Here is a 7183-nt window from a genome sequence, read left to right as displayed (position 1 = left end):
TTTACCCCGCAGAGATCTGAGGACCAGGTAACCATAGTCCTCAGATTGGACAGATAGTCTAGCTAGCTGTCTGGATTTGCATTTTTCTGAGACTTTAGACTGAGAAGATTTTCCAACGTACCTTGATGTGAGATGTTGGAGTAACACACGTCTTGTCTTCATATCAGGAACGCGGGAATGAATTCAGCGACGTCAACATGTTCTTATTCCCACTCGGTCTTTGGCTCTCGGTGTCAGACTGACGTAAAGTCTGGCACATGTGGCACGGAGTGCTGTGATTGATTGAAGTTGCATGAAACGGTGGTTATTGGTCATATTTGTGAAAAGGTGTTATATTTGCAAAAACTTCACATGTGCAAAACAGATGCAAACCAGGAAAACTGAATGTTTGGAATCCAGTTCTTATCAGTGGGTAGTCGTGTTTCTAGGTGGTACGGCTGGGTAAAAATAATTGATTCATTAATTAAAATCAATATTTGTTTGAGTGATCTGATGTTGATCAATGAAATCCCCAAATTGATCTTTTAATAAATGGCTTTTCACCAAGGTCCCCACGTTGGGGGGTCAATTTCCTTAACGTAAACATTACCCTGGTGCATTATAAAAAATATTTGAAGGTTGCTTCTTGCTTGTACTGTACAATTTACAGCATAAGTTCTCTTAGAAAATCTTTCAAAAAACATTGGTATTATAACTGAAATTTCCCAGACCCAACTTATATTACATCAAACTGAAAACATAATTGAATCGGGACCTCGTGAATCGGAAATGGATGGCGATATCCATCCCCAACCAAAAAAGAAGGAAAACTAGAACAAACTCAAAATGAAATGAATTCAACATGTTCATAAGGCCTTAGGATACACACGCTGCATCTGTATCTGGTGAAACGTTGAGTGTGAAAATATGTGTTTGTGAACAAAGAAACCTCCACAGGGTGCCTTTAACACTGCACATGTTTTTCACAGAGATGAAATGAACGCAATCCCTTTTCTGTGGGATGTAGCTTTGGATCGAGGCTGTTCATATCCGTCTCAACAAACAAACACAGCAACTAACCATCTCCAAGACCTGCTGAGAACAAAGAGCATTTAGAAATCTGGTTCTTTCTGCTGATGTACTGTTGCTTCTTCTGCTAATTTCTACCCTTTTCTATAGAAGAGCTGAGTGTCGTTGTCAGCCACTTCCAGGGTGATGCAGTGGGAAATCTGCAGGAGGTCCAAATCCCTCCGCACCCGAGGGAGATACTCTTGTTGGGTTGCAGATGTCCTCTTGTCTCTCCCTGACTATTACTTTTAAGTCATTGAGTCCATCTCAGTGGTGAGGGAGACTGAAGCAGAGGGACAGACACAGAGCTGTAGCTGAGCCAACCTAGACCACTTGTAATTCATTAACTTTATCGGTGGTCTGGCAAATAAAACGCTGATACAGATCATCTGTCAATAGTCTATGCCCACAGAAATGTTGACGACTCTGTATCTGTGTCGTTGACATGAACGGAGGGTTGTAATGAGAGACTCAACTCACGGTCGGATACCATTTATGGTTTCAAATCCGGATACCATTTTTAAACAATTTTCTTTCTTTACAGAATGAAATCACTGGATAAAAAAACCATTTGGTTACACTTTACTAAGGTATCTACGTATGAGTGGCATGACACTGTCCTGAACGTGTCATAAAACATTACAAACAAGTCATTAACGTTAATGCCAAGACGCTTCTTTTAGTAAATGCCATTATGTTTTGTCATGACAAGTTATGGTTATTGTTAGGGTTCATGACAGTGTTTTAAACTAAAATAAAAAATTAAATGAAAAGTTAAAATGTAAAGACAAAAACTAATAACAACAACGTTCTTCACTAATTTGACTTTTAAATCAACATGTAGTTAGTCTTTTTTGTAAGTCTAAGTTAACAATGTTCCAGTTCTGGGATTTCTCCAATGTCGCTGGAGATACCGGCGTATGTCCTAATGCTCAGATCTCTGCAGGGTTAATCTAGACAGCTAGCTAGACTATCTGTCCAATCTGATGACTATGATGACCTGGTCCCCAGATCTCTGCAGGGTAAATCCAGACAGCTAGCTAGACTATCTGTCCAATCTGAGGACTATGGTTACCTGGTCCTCAGATCTCTGCAGGGTAAATCCAGACAGCTAGCTAGACTACTTGTCCAATCTGAGGACTATGGTCACCTGGTCCTCAGATCTCTGCAGGGTAAATCCCTAAAGAGATAGTGGCCTACATGAAATGTTATCGTATTTACATTATGCATAAATCTTTGCACACCCATTACTCTCTGTGAAATATCTCACAAACTCTTCACTCGTGCATCAGTCTAACACGTTGTTCCTGAGTAGTCTGGTTTTGAAATATAAACAAAATTTCTACATGGTCTCCAAAATTATAATATATTCTCATGTAAACTAATTACGTCAGCACAGCCATTTTTGGAAACTGCTCAGCCAGTGTATCATAATGGTTATTAAAATGCCAGATTCCAGACAACCCTACTTACTTGTAAATTTCTCACTTACAAATATGAGTATATATTTCTACTGGTATGCTTCCTAGTGACATTAATGCAAAAATATGAAGAACATTTTTTTACAACTGTGTGTGCATGTTTAAAATCCTGAAGGGCAAAATAGTTCAGTCTACAGCACTGGTGAGCACCTTGCTCTAAGCTAGCTTTGGTAGCTTTGCTGCTAACTGAAGAATAAGTTCACAATTTATTCAAGAGGCATTTAGTCCATTTTGACAGATTTCTATTGGTCATCGGTGCATATCTACAAAGAGCACCTATGTTGAATCTGACACTAAATATTTGTGCCGATTTATTTTGACCCCACGAGCGGAGCCATATCTAGTAATCTGATGATTTAATTTCCCACTGAAATGTTGGTAATTATCCCTCATTGCATGACAACTGTGTGCACAGAACAGCTGTAAATACACTCGGTCAGAGTGGAAGTAAGGGGTTATTCTGTAGACTGGGATGCACATTTATGATTATAATAGGTTTGGCTAACCTGCCTCATCATCTGACGGCCTGTGTGTCTTCCTGGTAGTACTGTACCCATGTTTCCAGTTATTATTAACTGAAATTATTATCAGTACTACTACAGGCAATCAAACTGTTTACTTCAAAACTGGGTGCTGATAAGATTCTGAAACATCAATACTGCATTAATTGGTTTACTTACATATTTATCATACGATTTAAGCAGTTGCACTATTTTGTATTCACAATTTGTATATATTCAAATATTTTTGTTCTTGTACTTTATCCTATTATTTCATGTATAACGGGTACATATTGTATCCTAGTGTTTCATTTATATTTATATTCTGTGCTGTGTGACTGATATTTTGCTGCTGTAATACTATAATTTCCCATTTTATTAGAGGGGTATCTATCTATCTATCTCTCTATCTATCTCTCTCTCTATCTCTCTATCTATCTATCTCTCTATCTATCTATCCGTCAACAAGCTTTCACCAGAGAACAGCAGTGTGTTGTGCCTGTTCCCTGTCCAGCTGTTGGGAAAAGCAGTGTGTGCTGTTCGGGGTCCCATAATTCAATCTTCCAAGACCCTTGTGGCCCCAGCTGTTGGCTGGAGATAAGCCCAGTCTACACAGACAAAGCTGACCACCTGCCAAATCTTTGGATCCACAATCCAAGGATTCCGGCCTGTGGTTCGGCCCGTGAGACATCACCCTGTTTACGGCCTTGTACTGTGTGGATACTGGGTGCATGTGGGGCCTTTCAGCCATCCACTGTGGACTACATACACCCCCAGGAAGTATGCCCGGCTTTGAAGCAAATTGAACACCGAACAGTGGAATTTGTCCTGGGCCGTCATGTGACGTTGTCTGGCCCAAAAACCCTTTTCCCCATAGACTCACACGGCAAAAGACACTTCTGCAACTCCGTGGTTACATTCTGTTTAGCATCATAACCCCTGCAAAATGACTCATTTCCCAATCAGAATTTGAGTCATTCGGTCCGACATCATTCTAGTCAAGTTAGTGCAACGCTGGAGTGGAAGAAGCTGGCTCGGTCTGCAAATGTCTCTGGTGCGTCCCGGTTATCCATGACGGCTCCGTGACTGCTCTATGACGGCTTCATGACGGCTCCATGACGGCTTCATAGCCACTGACCAAGCAAAAGGAGTACAAAATGAAAAGTGTGTGTGTGTGTGTGTGTGTTTCTCCTAAAAGCTGGCAGGGTTCCTAGCTAACGAGGTTGAGCCAGAGACATGGAAACCGACCAATCAGAGGACTTAGGGAGGAAATCCTTGGGTGCCCACTGCTGACCTATTTGTAGCTAGGCAGGCTGGGGACTCTATGCAAACCCTGTAAATATGAGAGCCGCCTCATTGGGGGGACGCATAGAGTCGGATCCAGTCAGAACAACATATTACGTTAACTTATCCAGTTAAATTAAGAAGCTCTTGTTCCCTCTCTGCATGGCATTCCCATTTTATTTTGACCCCCCCCCTTTTGTTCTTGTATGTCTTTCCGATTGTACTGCCTGGAATGCTGCAGTAAACCGCTTCCTTCACGTCTGCTGAGAACCATCTTGTTGATTCACTACCCTACCATGGTACCGCCAGCCTGGCACTCACCAGGCCCCTGTCCTTTCCTTCCCCCCCCCCCCCCCCCCCCCCCCCCCCCCCCCCCCCCCCCCCCAGCCTTTCCTGCCTGCCTGTCTGAGAAAGCCCAGTGTTTACTGCAGAGAACTGGGCAGTGGGAGGAAAACCCAGACCCAGAATCCACTGGTTTATTGCTGTCTGAATTTAGATCCTGAGTGCATAGCTCACTTCCTATGCTATATATTATCTTTATGGACCTGGAGCCTGCAAAGACTAATGAGCAAAACATTTGTTCTCCAACTATAAGACTTTATAACAAAGACCAGCTTTTACAGTGTGGTGTGCTCTAAGATTTGGCTTTACTTTGAGGTAGATGGTGAGGTGTTCACAGTGCACAGCAGTTTTAGTGTGTCTATGCAGTTCTTTTCTGTTGTACGTGACTAAGAATAATTACGGCTTGGATGAAATCAGCTCTTACAGTTGAAGTTCAGTATTTTCAGTCCCTGAAATGTAGGCCAGCAGGGACTGAAGGAGGGCAGGCTGGGTCTATGTAAAGTCTGGGTCCAAAGGTGCATTCTTAGCATTAGCACCTAGAAATTAGCATTGTTGTTAATGCAAATGCAAATCCCTCCCCATGCAAAGCCCCCACCAAGCAGTTTGGTCCCTCAAAGGCGAAGGCTGCATTCTAACAGCTACACAACGGTGCTGAAATAAGAGAGAGAGCAGTCCAGTTCCACTTTCAGGATGGGGCCTTGTGATGGAGTATATACAGCATTTTATCCATTGATCGATTAATCGTTTGGTCTATAAAATGTCAATCCCAGTTTCTCAAAATCTAACGGGATGTCTTTAAATGTCTCATATTAAAACCAAAGATATTCACTTAAATATGATATAAAACCGAGAAAAACAGGAAATCTCCATATTTGAGAGGCTAAAGAATGCTGTTTTTACGTGTGTGTGTGTTTGTGTGTGTATGTGTTTGTGTGCGTGTGTGTGTCATCTCCACACTCCATTTGGAACTAGGAAACGAAATAGGACAATCGGCTGTAAAACTGAACATACAACACCTCTGTTCTCTGGAAAGAGAAACTAAATCAGCTGATTAATGCAACGTTTTCACCGTGTGTGTGTGTGTGTGTGTGTGTGTGTGTGTGTGTGTGTGTGTGTGTGTGTTTGTGTGTGTGTGTGTGTGTGTGTGTGTGTGGTATTATAAGTACATATTTGCATACTGATTTAAAGTACACTGATACAGATGCAGCCGATACCATGCATGGGACACTAGTGTCCCTCCCCTCCCTGAGACTATGAAGCAGAGGCACCGTACGGTTGTGTTTGGTTTATAGAAATGCCAATGAGGGCCGTGGAGGAAGGTCAGGCAACACCAGACTAATACACACATAACCGTACAACATTTCAGCTGTTTACATCATCTCTACTCAAATACGAGAAACAGCAAACTGAAAGATGAGGAGAGACGTGTAACTTTAACAAAAACGACAATAACGGATGTGAAACCAAAGAACCTGACTCATCGGGGATGGTTCAGACTCAGTCAGCGGTTCCCTCTTCATCACATTACATCTAATGGCTTCAACAGTTCACACAGGGAGCCGCTGTGTTCCTATTCGTCAGGATGAAGTGTTAGTTGAATTCTCCCATCCTCCGCCCATCCAGACAGTATTTCTGTCTCCTTCCCCTCCCCTCCCTCCCTCCCTCCGTCTCTCTGCATCTTTTCCTTTTTCTCATTCTGAACAGCTTACTGCAGTATCCTTAAAGTCCCTGCATGTGTCCTGAGTTGTCCTCTCTTACCCAGCATGCACCGCAGCGATCTGGAGCTCTGTCGGCTCAGGATGGGCGCACACTTTTGATGTCGGGAGAGAAAGGGGGAGGACAGGCAGACGCTATGATGCTGCTTTTTTGTACTCCTTCCAATGGTTTCCCTCAGCGCCCGCTGCTGTCATCAATTTGAAAAGGGATTTTTTTTCCACCCGCCCTTCTTTTGCTTATTTTTTCATTCAGGCTCTGAAACTGTGTTGATGAGGCTGAAAAAAAGAGGGAAAAAACCTCGGTACCTGGAACACTGTCCTGATGCGACCCTGCTCTCTGTGTGTGTGTGTGTGTTTCCACCCTGTATGTGCACCATATTAACCTGTGCGTCACACACACACAAACATTTTGCTATATTATTACGTATAGTATTTGTTTTTAATATATGAATAACCATGTGCGGTATCCTTCAGTGCCGAGAAAGGTGCCTTTAAATAAATTGGATTATGATTATACATCCAGACACAGACATTGAGTTTTCTCTAAATGTATTCTATATTTTGCCTGCTTTTCAGTTTTTCTATAATGTAGCTGGAATAGAATTGATCAACCCACGCCCACATACATCAGCCCAGCTCTATTATGTTCTATATTCATGCCAAAGGCCAACACAAACTGAGTTTACGTATAATATGATGTTATTCAATATCAAAAATGTCCCGAAATGTGTGCGATATTGCGTGTGTGTGTGTGTGTGTGTGTGTGTGTGTGTGTGTGTGTGTGTGTGTGTGTGTGTGTGTGTGTGTGTGTGTG

This window comes from Etheostoma cragini, chromosome 14 (genome assembly GCF_013103735.1).
Source record: "Etheostoma cragini isolate CJK2018 chromosome 14, CSU_Ecrag_1.0, whole genome shotgun sequence".
In the NCBI taxonomy this organism is placed as follows: Eukaryota; Metazoa; Chordata; class Actinopteri; order Perciformes; family Percidae; genus Etheostoma; species Etheostoma cragini.
The sequence above is the reverse complement of the archived record's forward strand: the minus strand, read 5'-3'. Positions refer to the sequence as shown.